General features: G+C 37.5%; 1 long non-coding RNA gene across 1 annotated transcript; it reads right to left on the bottom strand.

Moving 5' to 3' along the window:
- Positions 1–530: 530 nt before the first annotated feature.
- LOC135767059 (uncharacterized) lies at positions 531–22634 on the bottom strand. The gene is made up of 4 exons (XR_010541893.2): positions 22351–22634; positions 5560–5707; positions 4727–4848; positions 531–2717 (listed from the first exon to the last, which is right to left on the bottom strand). It is a non-coding gene; the product is annotated as an uncharacterized lncRNA (long non-coding RNA).
- Positions 22635–22644: the final 10 nt, after the last annotated feature.

Below are 22644 nucleotides of genomic sequence, written 5' to 3'. Positions count from 1 at the left end.
ATGACTTATTCACACACATGATGGTCGATGGGTTTAGGAAGGTAGCTATATAACCAAATTAACTAGCGGCCTCGCATGTGCATGTGAAAACCATGTACTGGACAAACACGGCTATCATTTTCATCTCATGGCTTGTTTTGAATTGCGTGTTCCTAGAAATTTGAGGAATTGCTTATTGTAATAATATTGATATTATTAGTCTAAACAAACTTTACGTTACAGCTTTACTCAAACACCACCTGTAGTGATTTCAACATGTATGGCCAAAATGCAAAAAAAAATAAAAATAATTCATGTGACAAATGTTAACCCTTGTGCCTTGTTCCAATTCACTACCCTTTCGTGTTGTTAGCGGACAAAAATGGACACTAAATTTAACGGCTGTAAAAATGTCAGATTAATATTTTTTTTTTTTTTTTTGCATAAATCTGTTAATCAACCTCAGCACTGATCAAAGCTACCAAATGTTTCCAAAAATTTCCAGAATTTTCCAAAAAAAATTGGAAAAATATTCATCCGATACAATTTTACAGCAGTTCAATTAAGTGGCCATTTTTGACCGCTAACAACACGTAAGTGTAGTAAATTTGCCCACGGTATAGTGTTACCTTTTTGAAAATGTTCAAAGCATTTTCGTAAAATATGTGTAAATATAAGATTTGTCACCAAAAATCATTTAATTTGCTGAGACACAGAGAAAGTTGTGGCCAAATTAAGACTAAAAAAATAACAAAAATGGCCCCAACAACACATAAGGGTTAACTGTCTTAGACTTTTCACCTGCATTATTTGCATGTCAGAGCAAATATTATGATGAAGGGAGTTTTCAAACACACTATTCAGTGTAGTTATATTTGTATATTCAGCCCTGTTCCTTGTATTTTCATGTAACAGTTACACGAGTGTAAGTGGATACTAGTCTGTATATTTGTGAGTGAATGAAACACTGTAATAACAGTACAGGAAAGCTGGGTGTCTGTTGCAGGAAAGTAAATATTTGATTTGCAAACCAGTCACAATATGATCACCATGGGATAGTTCACTCAAAAATATCATCATTTACTCATGTTGTTACAAACCTGTATAAATGTCTTTGTTTTGATGAACACAAAGAAGAATGTATGTATACCAAACAGATCAGAAGCCCCATTGACCTCCATATTGGGAAAAAAGAATACTATGGAAGTCAATGGGGCTTCCGATTGGTTTAGTTACAAACATTCCTTAAATATTTTCCTTTGTGTTTATCAGAACAAACAAATATATACAGGTTTGTAACAACATATGGGTAAGTAAATGACATCATTACATTTTTGGGCGAACTATCCCTTTAACTAATTTTTTTTCTGATAATGCTGTGATGATATTTTATATAAAACAATATAAATAGAGAGCAAAAAGGAGAGAGTTGAAATCTTCAGCTTCCAGACAAATGCAATTTCAGCCCCCATTACTTATCTGAGACAATTAACGAGCTGGAAATTGCCATGAATTTACGCAAGTGTTAAAGGAAAGAGCCCATTTAGCAGAGCCATCTACCTTTTGATCCTCGCCTATAATGCAGGACACTTGTGACATTTGTCCGGGGAGATGTTTGCCTAAAGAGATTAACTGCAATTCATGTCTATCTTTCACCCAAATCCCTCCTCTAATACTGTGGTAAACGCTACACCCTGATCGCCAGATTCTGAATGGGTGGAAATCTATCTGCATTTCTAAGTGAAAGCTATCTTTGTTACCAGTGTGAAGCCAGAGCAGTTGCCATGGAGACGATGCTCCAATCTGCTGTGCTAAAATAAACACACAGGGTCTGCACCGGTAGCACATCAAGAGGAACGAAAAGCCGACACAAGAGCATTTTTTGCTGCAGAGGATCTCTAAAAGCAATATACAGTATGAGAACATCCTGGCCAAAGCATCCATCAGAATGCCAATCTACGGTAGTACTTTACATGGAGGCACTAGTCATTAAAAGCATGCATCTCCTCTCCTTTTCATTTTAGGCAGGACTGAATAAGCAGACTGAGAAAGATAAATATTAAGCACAGCTGTTCAAAGCATTGAAGGAGGTCCTGCTGTGTGTAATGTTCGGTGTGATCCAAACAGAGTCTTTTGTGTTGCTGAATAGGGTGGGTATGAGTTGGTGGTAGCTTGTGATGTGAAGGGCTGACATTGCAGATGCCTGAAGCCATGCAGCATGGCAACAGCACACAAACCCTTGCATTGGTTTCTCCAGATCTTTACTTTTGAATAACTTCCTACTATTTCTTGCTGATGCAGCGCTCATCACTTTAATATTTAAAAGAGATTAGGAAAATGTGTAGTGCACAGCATATTGATAACATGCTGCAGTGCTGCGTCAGTGTGCAACCTCTGAGCAGATGCAGACGCTTCCAGCGCCAGCATCTTTGACACGCACACTCCTCTGGAGCCAGGCCAATCGGGCAGAGCTGCTGACAGACACAGCCTCATTTAGCCCCTCCCTCTCAGTCAATCTACCAGAGTCATTGCGTTACAAGGCCCCTTTGTGCTCCTCACCACGAAGAGTCATTTCTAATTTCAGCATCACATTTACCTCCCAGACCCCGGAGGGCCGATAATGTAAGCAAAACAGTTGTTGCAGTCCAATTGCTGTGGCCAGTTTTGTCTGTGCACGTGCTTCTTGATATACTTGCATCAGTAATTGGGTTACAATGGGGCTCTGTTTCAACATAACCCTAGAAAATATAAGTGAGATGCACTTGAGTTCATGAGATTTATATCTGCTGCAAAAGCATTTACTTTACTGCTTTTTCAAAATGCAACTTTTTAAAAAGGAAGTTTCTTTTTGCTGAACCATCTTATGTCCTCTAAAAATGGTTTTCACTATAAATTGCTCTCTTTTAGATACAAAAACATTATTAAAGTCAACGACAAAGCTTTTAGGGTGACTATGTTCTACTGAAAAATGTCTCAGGAGCAGAGTATGTGAGCGGAGTGACGTGCCTGGAGTCGGAGCGTTGTGGGTTTTTCTCCACAAAAGTACTCCATCACAAGCACAACACATGTTAATGGCTCATAATCTAACAGTTGGGGAGGCACAATAAACATAACATTTCTTAAAAGCATATTTTGAAGGAGACACAAATAATCCATATTTACATACAGGAGATTATATGCACGCAAGACACTCCTCTGATTACGCATGAGATTATGCGAGTATCTGGCAAATGCAAGCGTCACTTTTATCATAAACCCTTTAGATGGGTCTGCAGCAAGCACTTATTTTGACGAGACACGAGATGCACATTGGTTCATTTGACGCGCAGAACATATTTTGAAATGACGAACCCAACCCAGTCTCATATAGATGCGTATAAATAGCACTAAGTGTGAAAATCGGGCAATACATACACAAATTCCAATATGGCGTGCATGTGATACGCCAGTCCTCCGCATTCACTTAGCGCATCTTTTTCTGTTGTTTTATTTATTGGTTTCTCAATTTTTTTGCTATTTTTTTACCATTGTTGCTTGGGTTTAGGGTTAGAACAACTTTTTGTTACATAAAAATGACATCCAAACCCCAACTCTAACCCCAACTCCAAGCGACCATGGCTTAAAAATAGACAAAAAACATGGAGAATTAAATAACCTCCTCAAGCAAATCTCAAATCTAACCCTAAACCCGAGCGAAAATGGTAAAAAAATAGAGAAACCAATAAATAAAACGACAAAAAAATATGCACTGTTTAAGTGAATGTAGAGGACTGGCATATCATATGCACGCAAAATTGGAATTTGGTTTATGTATTGCACGATTTTCACACTTCGTGCTATTTATACGCATCTACATGAGACTGGGTCGCACCAACCACACACACATGACAAGCTACATACATGTTGTGACGAACTTCGCATTGAGCGCCCTCGAAAAAGAAGTCACCGACTGCCACTGTTTTGGGTTACTATTGTGGCCAAAAGTAATGTGAGTAACTGATATCCAAACCTGTTAAAGGGGACATATCATGAAAATCTGACTTTTTCCATGTTTAAGAGCTATATAGTTGGATCCCCAGTGCTTCTATTAACCAAGAAAATGTCAAAAAGAACAACCCAGTAACTTTGGTAAACCATTCTCTGCAAGCATGTGAAAAAATAATTTGGCTCCTCTTGTGATGTCAGAAGGGGATAATACCGCCCCTTAATCTGCACTTTCCAACCACGGCACTGCCATTTAGTGCAGAGATCAGCTCATTTGCATTTAAGACAACACACGCAAAATACCTAAAAAGTGGCAATTTTAACATAATAAATTATCTATGTGGTACTTTGAGCTAAAACTTCACATACGCACTCTGGGGACACCAAAGATTTATTTAACATTTAAAAAAAAGTTTTGTTGAATGTCCCCTTTAATAAGTGGAATCCACATACTTTAAGATGCTTTACAATGCCATGGAAGAACCACATTTTGCTGTAAAGAACCTTTAACATCCACAGAACCTTCGTGTTTCACAAAAGGTCCATATGTTATACTGTGTCCTTAATAAATTGATACTGTGGTATCTTTTAGTGCCTGTCTGCCCAAAAAGCCCTTTTGGGCATCCAACCAAATTGGAAGAATGCAAGAGGATGGTGAAGGATATTTCCTGCATGGGTGTGCATACTGCCATACTTCCTCTCAACCCTGGTAAAGTGACACAGCAAAGCAAATCAGTCTGAAACACATGAGAAGCTTACTGACCCAAGTGTTGATCTTAGAAGCACTTTTTCCTCATGTCCTCTCATCTGACTGAGCATTGACTCTTTCCCACAGATCTGAAGTGATGGAAGCTGCTTCTCTGTGGAATGCTTGTACTCACTGACCTACATACAGTACAGAAATGCATTTCATGGGTCAGGCATTGAATGCAGTTGGCTACACTGAAAAATGTTACGGCACAGACAAATTGCTTTGGAATGATGCTGTTATTGAAATTAAATTGCATTCTTCAGAGACTGATGTTTGTTTTTGACACAGTGCAGGGTGGGCAGTATAGAAACAAAGGTAACATTACCAAATACTTTATTTTATACGATAAATCAGCTTTGTGATAGCAATAGTATCAGAGCCACACAAACGAAAAGCAAATAGTTTCAGTGCTGCAGATCTTTCATCATGACCTCCTCTGTTCAACAAAAGGCCATGCCTGAAACCACTGGGGAGCTCTTGGAATGGAAACACTCTCCACCCCTCCAGCAGCTGGGGTGAAAGGTCACAGGCTTGTTTTTGCCCCAAGTCTGCTAGAACGTTCGCCTTCCCTTCCTCTCCTGCCATTGTAACGCAGACAGGAAAACCCTTGTATTGCCTGAGCCAAAAGCAGCAATGCCGGCAGGAAAAAAGCAAGGAGAGGCGGGGAGTGAGTGTCCTGTTCAATCCATCACCCCAACAGCAGTGGGCGAGCCCAGACTGCAGCAACGAAATGCTGAATAACCGACGGGGCTGCCCTATATCTGCAGCAGGGGCTGGGAGTGTGCCCGTCACCGCTGAGACAGCAGGCGGCAGAGAGCACCATGAGAGTGCTAGAGATTACATACCGAGCAAGCAGATATAGGTCAGTCAGATCCTGAGAGGCGTCTGGCAGGGGGGTGATGGGTCAGCCGTGCTGCAGACAGATGAGATTGATCCAGTAGAGATGAGATTGAACCAGTAAATGTGTGAGTTAGTCCGACGGGTTGCTTCTCTCTGTAAATGAAAAGTACGTTAAAGCATTTCTCCAATATTAAGACACATTATTTCTGTATGCCAGGCATCATAATAGCATGCAATGAAATTTTATGACACAGAAGTGGTATTGGATTACGGCGCTGAGGTCATCTGATGAAATTAACCTATAAACGGATTTTTCTACAGACATTATTGAATTGGAACACAGCTGGATGATTTTGTTTGTGGGCATGCATAAAAAAATTCGTAAAGTGCGGCTACACTGATATTAGTTTTCCCACGTATTGCACTTAAACATGTTGACTTAATTCAGGAATGATAATATTTGCCATTACATTCCTCCAGATAAAGCTGATGTAATGAATGACTTTCCTATATCAACTCAGACATCCACACATGCTGCTGATTGCATACACTTCATTAAAAGATAAAGTGAAACCCATGATGTGAGAGACGAGCCCAAATACACATACTGAGTAAAGTGTTGGCTGTGAAAAGATAACCATAAGGGAAGAGAAAAGCAATGGCAGAATCTCATTTCTAAGTGGCCTAAACCAGTGGTTTTCAAACTGAGGGCCGCGAGATGGTGCCAGGGGGGCCCCAGTTTTATGACATTTTATAAAATACATTCATTTATCATGAATTCTGTGTAATTAAACCTAAAAAATAAAAAGCCAACTAACCAACAGCACTACTAGGTATAATTTTATATGTTTTGTTTAATTAAAATAATACATTTTAAAACTTTTTTTGTCATAAATTTATTTCGGGGGGACGCGAAAAATGCACTGTACACAAGGGGGGCCGGACGCTAAAAAAGTTTGGGAACCACTGGCCTAAGCAAACAAATAATTTAATAAAAAATTATATTATCAGCATAACAATTAAAAGAGAACCTTTCAGATTTCTTTAAAGGCGGAGTCCACGATGTTTGAAAAACGGTTTGGAAAAGGAGACGGGCCGACTACCAAAACACACTTATAGCCAATCAAATCAAATCAAATGCCGGGTTGCGTATGTGTGGGGCGGGTCTATCAACAGAAGGTCCAGATTCTATTGGGGTAGGGGCGTGTTTGTTTAGGCGATTTCAAATATCAACACTGGCTTTCAAACATCATGGACTCCGCCTTTAAATTTGGATATCACTCTTTTGCTTTAGTGACAGCTTACACACAAGCTGCATGGCATGGACAAATTTGTGCAAAACCTACATAAATCCAAGCATAACCCATATGGCAAAAAAACTCTAAAAACTAATGTTTAAATATATGTGAAAGACATTTAGTAGAAAGTAAAGCTTAATTAAATGTATTTTTTTTATTTAACCTTTATATATCAACATATGTTGTATTCAGGACAAGCAAATACATTTCTAATTTAACATTCGCATATACAGCAAAAATATATTTTAAATACATGTAAAATAATTTTTTTCTTAACAGTGAAGTTATTTTTATAAAGTTTAAGGTACAGATTGTAACAAAGTTTTTCTTCCAATGTGGTGTGAATATATTTCCTTATATAATAATGGAGGGTTAAATATATATTTTTAAATGCTTTCAAATATAATTACAAAAAAGTGTTTCAAAATATACAAAAAACAACCAAAAAATATATTGGTGAAAAAATTTTTTAAACATCTTTTATAAATACATTTTAGCAAATATATTTTTGCCCATTTTTGTAAATTTTGAAACATATTTAAAATTATTTTTTGTAAATATATATTTTTTGACATATGGGACTGCATAATATGTCTTAATGTCTATATATATATATATACAAAAAATTATATATATTGGTGACATTTTTTTGTAAATATATTTAAAAAATACATTTTAGCAAATAAATGTTTTGGCCATTTTGTATATTTTGAAATATGTTTAAAATGATTGTTGAAAATAATATTTTTTGACATATGGGACTGCTTAATACGTCTTAATGTCTATTTATATAAACAAAAAATATATATTGGTGACATTTTTTGTAAACATATTTAAAAAATAAATTTTAGCGAATAAATTTTTTGGCAATTTTTGTATATTTTGAAATATATTTAAAATTATTTTTGAAAATATATATTTTTTGACATATTGGACTGCATAATATGTCTTAAAGTCTATATGTTTAAATCTTGAAATGCAGTTTATGTTCATTATTAAATTATTGTTTAAATCCCAGTGTTTCACCAATAAAAAGTTTACTGGTTTTGTGTGTGTGTGTGTGTGTGTGTGTGTTCATATCTGAAGTCAGGGGTGATCTGTCACTGGTTCCCTCCTGTGACTCCCCAGATCAACCCATACTCCCCTCCTGCAGAACCCATTAGAAACTCCACATGAAAGCCTATGAATGGCCTCTTTCAGATTAGGACTGATCCTTCATTGTTTATGTGAAGTATAATTCAGAACACACAGAAAAGCCTAAAGGTTAAATATAAAGGCTGGATAAAAGTTTATCTGTCATATATAAACAACCAATGCACTTCAATATCCTCAGACGCCTCTAACAAGTTTTTTTTCTTTTCAACGACTCTGGATTTATATTTCAAAGCCTGTGTTAAGATTGCATATTCTGTTAATACTCAGGTGTCATATAATGAGCATGTGCATTTTCACGCTCATGTTGTTTTTAAACCCTATTCTTAATAAAGCATTCATTTCTCAGCAAACAATAAAGAGCTTAAAGTGACCGTTTCCTGTCAGAGAACTGATGAACACAATGTTTTTTTTTTAACTTTCCACAAATGCATTCAAAGCTGTGACCCATGATTCTGCTTTCAACATGACTGGCAGTTCCTCATTACTGCGAGTATCAGATGAGACCCTTTCCTCCAGTTTGCCCTCACACACTGCAGATTTTCCGGATAAATGAAACAAGAGAGTGCCACATCAAACAGGGACTAATAAAACACAACTCTGGTCTCTTGGTTATGGATTGCCTTACACTGCCCTTGGCTCCATTGATCTCCACGTGTGTGTCGGATGGATGAGGAACAGGATCTGGAATGGGATGCATGTCCCTGATATAGAGATTATCGGTGAGCTCAAGGTCAAAATGACAGTGAGACTCAGACAGTAACTAATAACAGTATGAATATTATTTGATATCATTAATAAAAAGTTATCATTTAATTGCAGTGCATTCACACATCTAAGTGCAACAGTGCTGATATGATGGGTGCAACCCTAACAGAGTGAATTTTGTGGCTAAATGGGCTCTGCTGCGCCATCTACTGACTCTTTAGTGCAACTGCATCATTTACAATAATTGGAGTGCAAAGGTTTGTTTTGAGGGAACACATATACTGACAAACTGATACAAAGGTACATCTCAAATGAACTGTACTGACTCCTTTCTAAATGGTTACATATAATATAAAGTCAGCAGTTAATGTGATGAACATCTGTGGTTAGGACACCTCTGTAAAGAAGAGGAACTAACTTTTGTTTTAAAAAGGTTATTTTAAAAATAGCAGTAATAAGGCTCATTATATATTCAAATATATATCTCTATACATTATTATGCATTTACTAAAATATTTTTTGCAAAGTGTCCATTAGACATAATTTACACTTGCACTTAATGTATATATTAAGCCTCATAACGTTGTAGCATTCATGCTGTAAATAATAGAGCACTATGCATTATATCTGTTATTTCTATTGTGAATAAAACTTTTATCATGTGCTCCTCTGATGGGTACCGCTAGCTTTCCTCCCCCTCTGTTACCACGGCGTAAATAAGGTATTTTATATGCTAATGATATTCTTGGGTCCAACAAAGAGCTTCTGCTCTCATGAGGGAGATGACTCTTCAGAACTCACACACCATTCACAACCAGCTGTTTGCTTTGATATTGGGAAGGAGAAAATTAAAGCTAATATTAGATAAAAAAGCATTGATTATTGAACCTGTTCCCGAAGCATCTTTACTTTCTTGAATGAAAATGATATCATCATTGACACCGATACCAGTCAAAATTCCTTATAAAGTGCATATGCTTTATTTAAAGAAATGCACAACATCTGTTCACCATGATGTTTCATTAACACACACACACAGCTGGTACCACACACAGTGCTAAGGTTCAGGTCCATTGTCTCGTTTTGGCAGACAGTCTATTGTATTCTGATTATTTGTTTACTGTGAAACTGTGCCAAATTTCCCACCCCCAAGCTAGGGAGCTTCTGTTAAATAGTGAGGAAGATCACTATTAACATATGAATGAAAGACATAACACCAAGAGGGTCTAAAGTTAATAACAAATCCAATATAGTGTAGCCCGCCCCCTTAAACGTTTAACCACAGAAGAGTGCAGGGCAGTAAGGGGTGACCGCCGGCGGCCAGCTGCAGGCCTGTAGGTTAAAACTGGTGGTGAAAAGGAGCCTGGGCACCACCCTCTCATATCATGCTGGGCCACGTCTTTGTGATCACAGATCCAGGCTTTACCACTGCCCATCTGTCCAGCTCCCAACAACACACATTCACTCATTCATTAGTCAAACTGCAATCTGCTCCCCATGGCACCTACCATACGGGCACACATCTACCTGGCTTTAGTCCATCTGGGGTTTCACCAGAGATAACACACAAGGGCAGTATCACGGACAGGGCTTATCCTAAAATGCATGATTGAGCTGCCTAAATTTAAAAACATTTTGCCATGACATATCTAAAAAATTAATCAGTGTCATTTTTTGTAAGGTATGTTTGTAAATGACCGAATATAACCAAGGCTTAGTCTTCACTGTAAACCCGAACAGTATAATGTACTCATTTAAAATGAGTGAACTGATGAGTGAATTTCACCACAATGAGTCAAAGAACTTAGCTAACTCAAAAATTGTATTTATAACTTCCAAATGGAGTCATTTCAATACAACAGCCTCATTTTAACAAACACTGCAAATAGTTACAAACTTTTGATGGTTGTGATGAGGTTAAGGGCATTCAATCTGCCAGATAAGCTGAGAAAGATTCTGGCACAGCAAATTTACTTCAGTTTAACGTTAAATCAACATTATTGGTTGAGGAGGCTTTTCTGTTCCCAGAATGCTTTGCATGAGACTGCATTATGAGAGCATTTTTGTGGTTATCATTGTTCAGAAGTGTGCCTGTGCTTAGGCTGTAGGTCAGATATGTGTTGCTTTATCATATAAACAATAGCTGTATGAAAAATGCCAACACTAAAGCTCAGTTTCTTCACACTTACATATGAGTCACATTGTGTGTTACTGTGACTTGTGAACATAAAAATAAATGGTAAACATTACTTAAGTGTATAACCCTTATGTGTTGTTGGGGCCATTTTTGTTATTTTTTTAGTCTTAATTTGGCCACAACTTTCTCTGTGTTTCAGCAAATGGAATGATTTTTGGTGACAAATCTTATATTTACACATATTTTAAGAAAATGCTTTGACATTTTTCAAAAACTTAACAATATACCGTGGCCAAATTTACTACCCTTACGTGTTGTTAGTGACCAAAAATGGCCACTAAATTAAACTGCTGTAAAAATGTATCAGAATAATTTTTTTATGTGTGTAAAAATCAACCTCAGTACTGATCAAAACTACCAAATGTTTACAAAAATTCCATGATTTTAACTCTTTCATTGCCAAGTTTTTAAGTGGTGTCACTGATTTGGAAAAAACACACAAAATAACCCATTTTCAATATAAAAGTGATTGTGGACTGGATTTTCTTTGACCTTTTTCACAGTCTTGGGCATGCCAAAGATTAGTAAAAACATTGGCTTTAATGCATTTTAAGTTTTTGTGCAGCATCAGGTTTTATTTTTTTCTCCCTCATTTATTGTTTGTGGCCATTTTTGCCACATTGACTTTCATATTAACAACTTTTTTTGATTGCAGAGCTATGACACCTTATTATCATGCATTTTTGATTCTTTGTGGTTTTACCTTTGGCAAAGAGGTACAATTTTTCATCTTTACTGTGGATCACCATGTGGCACCATTAATGGTGTTCAACAGTAAAAATGACAAATTTTACCTCTTTGCAAAAGGAAAAGCCAAAAGAATCAAGAAAGCATGATAATAAGGTGTCATGGCTCTGCAATCAAAAAACATTGTTATAATGAGAGTCAAACGGACAAAAATGAAGAAAAAATTAAAATAAAATCTGATGATGCACAAAAACTAAAAATGCATCAAAGCCAATGTTTTTACTAATCTTTGGCATGCCCAAGACTGTGAAAAAGGTGAAAAAATCCAGTCCACAATCACTTTTTATATTGAAAATCAGTGATTTTGTGTTTTTTTCTCAAATCAGTGACATCACTTAAGAGCTTGGCAATTAAAGAGTTAAAATCATGAAATTTTTGGAAACATTTGGTAGTTTTGATCAGTACTGAGGTTGGTTAACAGATTTATGCAAAAATGTAAAAAAAAAATAGTAATCTGATACATTTTTACAGCCATTTAATTTAGTGGCCATTATGGTGCAATCAACAAAAAATGTGATCTCCTCGTATGTGGACACACCAGGTCTTAAAATATTAAGAACAATGAAATATAAACTTTTATGTTAGGAATAATTTTAATTTATAAATATTATTTAGTTGGTTTATTTATTTTTTGAGTACTTTAAAGTTTTGAGTACTAGTCTGAACTTGTCGGGTTTTACAGTGTAATCAAAATGCTTAACCTCAAAAGAAATTGTTTTTAAGTTCATGAACTTTAAAAAAATTGAGGCAATTTGTTTTTAGTTCTGTTTACTAATTTGGTTTTACATTGCAGGATTAATCTAACCCATTTTCAGGAAACCCATAATGTCAAGAAAGAAAGAGTAAATGCAGTTTTCACTTCAAAATTACATTTAAAAAAATATAGGTCATTTGCAAGTTTGTTGGCATGGATCAACAGGCATTTGATTTTGGGATGAATCATAGGCAAAATGTTCTCAAAACTGAATTGCCATCTATCTGTAAAGCTATGCAACTGCATGAGTTCCTACATTATGCTGGATTCTCACTCTTAGATTTATCTGTAGACTTCTCAATTCATTCTAATGCAGTGCAGAATGAGACTGATGGAGGGAGAGAAAGATTCAGAAAGTAAATAGAAAGAGAGATGGGATAAAGAAATCCAGAGACATCAAAGTGTTGCCAATCCCTGCCAGCCTTGCCTTATTTAGGCAGTGCATTGACAGCATAGGTGGGGTAAGGCTTACCTGTAGTAAACACAGCGGTAAACTAAAGGGATTAGAGGATTGTGGCTTTCCCTGGCTCAATTGAAACAGTCATAAAGTAAATCAAGGTAGGAAGTACTTGGCTGGGGCAGCTGGTTTCAGGTGGGACACCTGGCCAGAGCTCCCGCCTTGCTCTGTATCTGGAGCCCCTCCCATCTGTTTTACCCACAGATTGGATTTCCTTTTTAGGATATAGCTGTCACAAACATGGAGTCGGCTTTGGATTCTCCCTTCATTTACTTTCCACTCCCCACTTTCCCAAAGCTTAGGAAAACATACATTTACATGATTAAAAAGGTTTTCTTTATCAATAAATATATTGTTTCATTATTCATATATGCTGGCGGACCAGAAATCACATATTTTCTTAATGGGAACCATTAGCCATGCTGCACCCTACAAACAATAACATGGGGTTCCCCGGACAGTCCCTAGTCCTAGACTAATATGCATGTTCGATATCTTAACATATGTCAGTGTCATTGTTTTGTTTCAAGATGCACATTACTTAAATATCATAATAAAACTGAGGCCTAGTCTTGGATTAATTTAAACCCTGTCTGGGAAAACTGCCCTAATATTTGCCCCAAATTGCAATAATGTTTATTTCATGTACCCTCCAAATGAATTTTGCATTGAATCATTAATGTGGATGACCTCCAATCACTACAAACAGCCACACAAATGACAATGATTTTCCAGTGGTCTTTTTCTTCCTAGCAGGCAGCAATAGTTCTAGAAACTGACCCAGAATCAGGCAAGGTACTGTCAGCACTCGTCGGAGTAAACAGAGTATCGGCCAGACAGACATAGGGAGACATTTGAGGTGGCCAAGAATGGGCAGCTCTGTGCACACAGGCATGAACGCAAACCCGTTCCAACTATCTGCCGGGAAAGGAAAGTCTCTTCCACGGCTTAGCAAGATTATTGCTGCAGCCATGATCACCCTTGCAGGCCTCTGACTGACCCTCCAAGCGGTTGACTTGGCTGTGTTCGCAGGGCGGGAGGGAAAAAATGAAATGCTGCTGAAAGAGAGAGAGAGAGACTCAGGGAGGAGAAGCATCCTAGTGCAGTGGCGGAGCTAAAAGAGAGGGGGGCCAGGGGAAGGGACAGCCAGAATACTAAGTGTCTCAATTTCAATACCATACAGCACTGCAGAGCCTCCACCTCCCTGGCCCCCACCACCCGAATTGTTCATGCACTGGCAAAAGGACAGACAAATCTCCCATGCTTAATAGAGAAGGCATGTGAAAGCTTGTTGCATTAGGGGAAAAGTAGGTCAAGATGTGAACCATTTAGCTTGAACACCAGCTAATTTTTATCGGAACAAGTGTCATCATTATGCAAAACGAATAAATGCTAAGCCTTTACTTAAATAGACGACTCTTGAATTGCAAATCAATGAGTATTAAGGCCCTCAAAATATCCCACACATTGGGTTTTTTGGCTGCCCCGTTATAGTGAGACCCAGATTTCTCAGCTGTGCAAAACTTTCATCACGCAATATATTGTTTTTTGGGGTGGTGGGGGGGGGTAATCCTAACCTACATTCTGTAAGACTGTGAGGCTATGTCTGTATGAAGGAATGAATGTCACAACCGGTGGGAGCCCTCAATTATTTCAGCATTTTATACTCAGTTCAAACTACTTCAACAGTATTAAGAGGCCTTAAATAGTTTGAAACTGCATAAAGTTCATATTTGTTTAGTGTACACCCATTTTCTGAGAAAAAGAACTGAAAAGTTTTCTGAAATCTCTAATACTGTGCAACATTTCCTTCAAGTTCAAATATACAATCCCCAAGATGTTTACAACTGTGTATGTACGCATGTATGTATGCTTTGTATATTTAAACATGTGCCAGGCCCAGCTGAGTTTTGGTTCCTCCTAAGGTTTTCCCCATTTAAAGTAATCTGATGATTTTGACTTGCTTGCTTAGGGACTATACACTCTAAAAACAAACAGTGTTATATAGCACCAAAATTGGTTCTTTGCTCGTAATCATAGAAGAACCATTTTTAGTGCCATATAGCACCGGTGAAGCACCAGTGAAGCACCTGTGTAGAACCATATAGGGGCCATATAGCACCACTATAGCACCATATATGGTTCTACATAGCACTATGTGAACGGGTAAGCGAATTAAACTGGTTCCGCCGGTGGTCACTGGTCAGGCATGTTCACATAGTATTTATATCTCATGGGTTTTTCTCCTCCTAGGGGTTTTTTTCATCCCCTGGAGAGTCGGCCACCTTTGGGTTAACTTACTACTTTACTGTATACGTTACATTATTATTACACTCGCTTTTCTATGCTTTTCCTACATCTATTAATGTAAAGCTGCTTTGAAACAATTAACAATTGTAAGAAGTGCTATATAAGTAAAATTGAATGTATTGTAAAAACCACTGTACAAAAACATTTAATTGAACTAATGATGTTTTTGAATGCTAGTCTTTTGCATATAGACATTTAAGGATGCACATTTCAGTGGTTGCTGACTGATAAAAATACTTAACATTCAATTATAAAGTAATCAGGGCCAGGGTTCGATGAGCCAATACAATTAAGTCACATAGGGGCAGGAGCAGACACTCTTGCTGTGTAATGATTGAAAAAAAAGAACTGTTACAAGACCAACCATTCACCCATAAACCACTGTTTCATCCCACAATGGCAAGTTGACGTTTATGTATAAGGGTTCAACCGTGTCCACTCTATCAAAACTTTAGTCAACCTCAAGGGCACAGTGTGTAATTTTCCTCTCTTTGAGACCTGAACACAGCTCAGACTGGATTTTTACTACCAAACACGGTCACTTGCAAAAGAAAATCTATCAACAACAATATAACAATCTGTTAAGAGGATTTTACAGCATTGTAAAGCGAAGGACAAAGCAGTTCTAATTATATATGACTTTGTTTTCCAATGAGAAATATCTCAACAATTTCTCTGAGAAATGAATGAGATTGAAAGGAGAACAAAAACTTATTCTTAAGTCTCCTGATAAAAAATGTCATCATTAGAGTTTTAAAAGAGATCTCAACAATTTCCAAGTCTGCATGCCAGTGGCGGCCGGTGACTTCTTTTTCGAGGGCGCTCGATGTGAAGTTCGTCACAACATGTATGTTGCCCATCATGTGTGTGGGTCCTTTTTTCAAAAAATGAGTTCTGTGCATTGAGAGATCGTGTGTGCATCGTGTCTTGTCAAAATAAGTGCCTGCTGCAGACGCGTCTAAAGGGTTTATAATAAAAGAGACGCTTGCGTTTGCCAGATACTCGTATAATCTCATGAGTAATTAGAGTTTAATGTTAAGGGAGTGTCTTGCGTGTTTTTGTGAATGGGAGCGTCTCTTTTATCATAAACGGTTTTGACGCGTGTGCAGCAGGCACTTATTTTGACAAAACACGTGATGCACATGGTTCACATGACGCAACAAACACATATTCTGAAAGTGCAAGCAACACACATGACACTCCGAACACTTATTTTGAATTTTCGCCTCGCGGATGAGCAGTCACAAGCCGCCACTGAAAATTACTAAAGATTTCCAACATTTCTTGAATTGATCAAATCCACTACAATTTAGAGACAATATTGCGGTCCAGTCAGCCCCATCTCTTGCAACATTCAAAAAACAACTTAAAAACCCTTTTCCAAAAAACGTTGACAAGTAGATATTGACTGCATTTTTATTGCTTTTATCTTTTAAAAATTACCAATTCTCTCTCTCTCTCTCTCTCTCGACAGGTATTGTTTCAGAATAGTGAAAACTTTATGAAATTCATATATTATTGCCTCCCTATGAAAACTCACTTTATTGTTTCCTAATCTTTGTAAGTCGTATTCAATAAAAGCATCTGCTGAACGCCTAATTGTCAATGTACATTTATTTTACATCTATTAATGTTTTTAAACTCATCAACATATTTCTCTTAAGCAATTTTAAAATGAGAAACATTTGGGACTTAATTGAGACTTAAATGAAACCCAGCTAACTCCTTTTAGCAATAAAATGTTCCTCTGTACTGTTTCAAAACAATGCCATTTCCTCTTGCAAATCCAGTTGAAGGAAGTGACGAGAGACCCCAGCCTCCTCTGCCAACGACCTCAGCAGCCGAAACCATCCATTAGCATATTATGTCATGGAATTTAGGAGAGATAAAGCCAAAACAGAGGAAAGTCGGGGCTTACAAGGCAAGAATAGCACGCCTTCAGCTCCAGCAAACACACAAGCTGAGTGTGCACGCTTTGATGACTAAGTTTGGCGATCGCTACCTGCTCGTCCTCTCCATATATGGAGCCTGAGAAGCTGAAGATGAAGTTAAGCCATGCCCACCAGCTCTTGTGCTAGTAATTGTTTGCTGTCTAAACAGCGTAAGGAGGGGCTGAGTGTGAGAGTGATGGTGCAAGTATGAGAATGTGTGTTTGCGCATTGAAAGGATAGGATTTTGATAAGATAGCATATCTGCTATAAAGGATTATATTAAGTGCTATTGAGTGAAAGTGTGACCAAGCGGTGTTGACAGGGCACAACAAAACCTAAAGAGATGAAATCAGCTCTCTGAAGTTGAGACATCAACACCCTGCCAAGACTGACTATATATGGATATGACCTCGCTGTCATAATTTAAAACCACTTCCTTTCACTCGTAGTGAGGCAGAATGGGCGAATGAAAAAGCTAGAGAAAATGAATGAACATTGTTGCTTTGACACATAAATTAGAATGAAATGGAAATACAGCCATAATCAAATAGAAAACTGTAAACAAATGGCAGGAAGTCTTTTGTATGTGAAGAATGGATTTGCATGAGACACTTCAAAATGTAAAGACTGCTTGAAGAAAAATAAACACACGTAGTGGAGTAAAACAAAAGTAAAATTCAATGCTTTTAAAGAATCTCAAGAATCTCTCATCAAGTCTCTTTCAGTAGTTTCAATCTGATTTCCATGTAAAAGTCCCATGTGACAAGGCCTTGAATTCTTGACATTGTTACCATGTGACACACTTAAAGATCTCCTTTTATGGTGGTTGCTGTTACATCGACCAAAGGGCGAGGCCTAAACCAGCCAAAGTGCACAAATGGTCTAGAGCGAAAGCCCTTGAGGAAATAAATATGAAGAATCTTTATGCGGGCAAAGTTAGATGATAATGATAGCGAAAGCATTTATCCTCAGGAAGAACCGAGAAGGATTGCCTTTGCATTCTTTACATTTCTGCTCTTTTAAGGACTTTTCCTCAAGTTTCAGTGATTCATATCTCCACAAGGCTGAATATCTATAAAATTATTTAAGAAACGGGGAAAGAGCTACCTATAAAATGTATTGAAAATCCACCTTTTTGTTGATCATTATCAAGAGCTCTCTGCCACACCTGTGACAAAACACTCTGCATGAAAGGACTTGTTTTGTCTTGGCCTTCTTGACATGATTGAATGTAAGGATGTTGCACATAACTAAAAAGTCATCGCTGTGGTTTTCCCTTTTGGATGTGTTAAGCCGGGTCAACAAAATAAAAGGCATATTACTTTCCATTTATGATTGATTAGAACATAAACAGTCCATATATTAAAAAAAATTAGTTGGAATTAAGACAATATAAAAAAGAACAAAAGTTGTCTTTATAACGCTTTAGAGTCCGCAATAAAGCACCCAGATGAAGTAGGTGTGTGTTTACAAAGTAATTAAAAAGTTCTGTTTGTTTTTGTAATGTTGTCTTTTTGCACATTGGTGAGAGACAGGCAACATTGTGAGCCAACAGTAAGGACATATTACTCAGATGTACATTCCTGAATTGTCTCTCTTTCTCTCTCTCTCTCTCTCTCTCTTCCAAACCAAATTACTTGAATATAATTTCCTGTGCAAACTTGCAGAAGAAATGACATCCCTAAAAAATCACTTCCTGTAAGAAATGCTGAGCTTATTTCCTTATTTGGCTACTAACAATGCAATGCAGTTGTGGCAATGCCTTTCAAACTGAGGAATTTGAATAAGACACATTTCAATTTACATTTAAAAAAAAACGTAAAATCTGGATCTGGTATAATTTAAAGTGAAGAATAATCAATGTAAATTTGTTAAGTCAAGTCAAGTGTTTGGTCAGTGCTGGGACATTGGTTTGATTGGTTTGACAGTGCCTGTGTTAAAGATGGGAATACATTTCTATGTTTATAAGCACAGATTTCCCATATATAAGTCTTACAGCTCTGCTAATATTAATGTGGGAGATTTACTTAGCCTACCAAGAGATGCTGGGTATGCCACGCCTTATTTTCTGGTGAACAGTCAGGAACGGCCAACTTTTCATGTATGACACATCATGAATGGAGTCTGATGAATGGGGTAATAAACTGGAATCAAGACTTTTTAAATATTTACTAAAGGTTAAAAGGAAGGACGCATCATGCCCCGCTCAAACAACAAGCAACATTGTCACTGAATGTTGCCAGTTTCTGACAGTAAGGTTGCCACTTAAAATAAACATCCTGGAGGGCATTTTGCATAGAACTTACACCAGCCCATAATACATTATGTAAGACAATCATCTGTCCAACAGTGAGGTATTTGCCTCTGTTTGTCTGCACGCACACACACAAACATAATTGTCAACATATGCCATTTATGCATAACTAATAAGGATATCCTTTCTGTATGTTGTCAGAGACATATCATATTACAATTGGGAAATGTCTCCTTATCAGGAGGATTAACTTCTCAATCTTGCATGCACTTGACCAACGACGCTCACACATGGCGTGAGTGTCATTGTCTTCATCCCCATAAAAACATTACATGCTATTCAGAGGCCGAGATGATCAGCTGTAACAGATATATATGAGCAAATACGCAAATGTACATTCTGTATATTTTGCAATGATTCAGGAGCTGCTTCCTGGTGGCGTTACTCAACTTCCTGTTTTAGACTTGAGTAACAACGCTTGGCACACTAATCTCTACCATGCTGGTTTAAAGATTGCCTGAGTCTGGAGTGAAGACGTGCGTGTCTGACTCATTCCAGGGCCAATCCCTGCTCAGCCCTCCTCTCGTGAGCAGACAGATGGTGGAGGGTAGATTAGCAAAGCTTGGGTCCCAATAGAAAGGGATATTGCCTGAAACCAACCCATAAATCAAGTCCCATATCACATCGCCCTTAAGCTGTGGGTAAATCCCAATCCATTAGGAGAAGAAATCATATTACAGTACGACAAATAAAAGCATGCATTTAATAACTTCTTTAATAATAAAAATTATAATTATGCAATCTCTGGAGCAGCATGCAAGATAAATCATGCTAATATGATTTTTTTATATTTCAGCAAAAGGGACTGGTAAGTCTAAGTTAGCACTAGCCTTAAGTGGGATGCTAATAAACCACTGATCTCTATTGATCTGCCAGCACAACTTTAACAGTGTGCGTCATGCACACTTTATAGTGCAGATTAAATGTAAATCTTAAAACCACCCTTAAAAGGTACGCAAAGATAAGCTTACAGCCAACTCCTCATACATTTTTACATGGACACAGTGGTCTCATACTAATTATTACAGTGAAGAGGAAGTGAGGATTAAGTCCTATAAGAGAGGACACGGTCACCACTGTTATGCAGAGGAACGCAAATGAGGAACAGTGTTTTTTCAGGATCAGTATCATATCCTCTTGTATGCTGTCAAACAACTTACATGGAGATACAGATACATTCTTTGTCTACTATAGACTGCCTGGCAATATCACGCAGTTTAATCATAAACAACCAGAAAAATAATGCAAAGCATTACTGCACAGTGCACACAACATAGGTCTAAGAAGTATCTAATTTCTCGCAAATCCATTTGGGGGCTAATCCAATCTTTAGACTAAAAGAGGCCAGCTGTCAGTGTAGATGTGACTTCCTTTCGAGTTTGAGTTGAAGGCTATACACACCAGTGAGTGAGCAAGCATAGGTAAATCTAAAATCAATGTGTGGTTTTTTTGTGGGGGCACAAGTGTGCCTTCTGCTCTGCTTTAGTGTAGGGACAGGGTGCTTGGAGAAAACCGCTTTAGGGAGGGGTTCATGATGAATGTTTCTGGGCTATGTTTACAAGTGCTGAGGAACAAAAGAATGAGCTAATACAGTGATTTGGATAGAGTATTATAGAGCCATAGCCTCTCTAAGGGTGGGATAACAAACTATTCAATGTAAAAGATTTCACAAAAACATAAAACCGCCCAGGAGGTGTTTCTTTAAGGGAAATTTCATAAATTCTTTTCTTATCACTTTGTTATGTGCTAAAAAAGTTTTGTTATCATATAAATGAGATAAAAGCCATTCACTAGCAAGACAAATAACATTATCATGGTGACAACGTACAGAATTGTTTTATTGCTTTGGATTTCTTACGTCATAGGGCAAAGCTGAAGATCATTGTGCATTATTTAGAAATGATTGGGCAATAGTTAAGCGGGGGAAGGCAGGCCATTATTGGAGAAGGGTGGTGGTCCTCAGGGGAACTATGGACTCACAAAAGCACATCTGCTGTAATAAGATCCTTGTTGAGTCCATGAAAGTAACAATGAGAAACATATTTATTAGAACTATAAAATGTCTACATTACAAAATATGTTATCTTATGTCACGTAACCACATTTGTGTTTATAAGGGGGATGGATGTTTGGCATTCTTTCAATAATAAGAAAAGAGTTGGGGGTTGGGTCAAAAAAATCTTATTGCAAAATGCAACAAAAGTGCATCAGGCATCTGTTAGTTTTTGATACCTCCCAAATCCATATTTATTCCTCTGATACATTTTTCCATAGAGCTTACATCCAAGGCTGAAATATTATGCATACTATGGATGTAAGCACCTGGAAATTTCACATCCCATGACGAATTTCTTGCAAATGTATGAAAAACAAATTGGCCATGAAAACACACTATTCTTCATCATCAGCAAGACTTTGACATAATCAGCTGTTTTTGTTTATAACTGCCATTCACACACATCTTGAACGAAGGCCATGTTCATTACTCATAAGTTACATATTAAAAAGTCACGTGTAGCTCGGCAGCATCACTGCTCCTCAACATCTATAGCTCAAAAGCGTGGGAAGGCCAGGAGTGCTAACATCAACGTCAAGTTTAATATAAACCTGGGTTAGGCCAATACACCATTCACACTAAATGACAACAATCAGTCATCATGCAACATGCACACACCTATACACGTAAAAATCTACTCCTGTGAAACCTCACAATTACAGGAATGCAAGTTTCAGTCATTCAAGTTTCATAGTACTGTGACAGTATTACCTAATGAGCTCAGAGCAACTAGTTGGTGTGATTAAAGAAGATACAAGAGCATTGCATAGTGATTTCGATCCCTGGTGTCCCTATGCAAGCTTCCTAATTATATTAAGTGCAATTTCATGAGGTTGTCCCCCACACAGATGGTATAATAAGGGATAAATTACCTATGAAGCTGCTGCTGTAGTACAGTGTAAACACAGCACAGGATAAAGCAGGTTTCCACACAAGTATGGTCAATACTTGCATTTAGTAACCTTACATGGACTGACTAAATGCTTGAAGACAGCCTTAGTGGCGCGGCCACAACAAAACACATCGTTACGGAAGACTTTGCTATAAAAATATTCAAATTAAAGAGACGATTTTCGTACATTTCGACTAGGCCTTGTTTTTCAAGTAGCTTCCCTTTCCTTCACTCTCAAGTTGCAAGAAGCAAGTGTAGCAATGTGCACGCGACA

Source organism: Paramisgurnus dabryanus, chromosome 3 (genome assembly GCF_030506205.2).
Source record: "Paramisgurnus dabryanus chromosome 3, PD_genome_1.1, whole genome shotgun sequence".
NCBI classification, from domain to species: Eukaryota; Metazoa; Chordata; class Actinopteri; order Cypriniformes; family Cobitidae; genus Paramisgurnus; species Paramisgurnus dabryanus.
The sequence above is the reverse complement of the archived record's forward strand: the minus strand, read 5'-3'. Positions and strand labels throughout refer to the sequence as shown.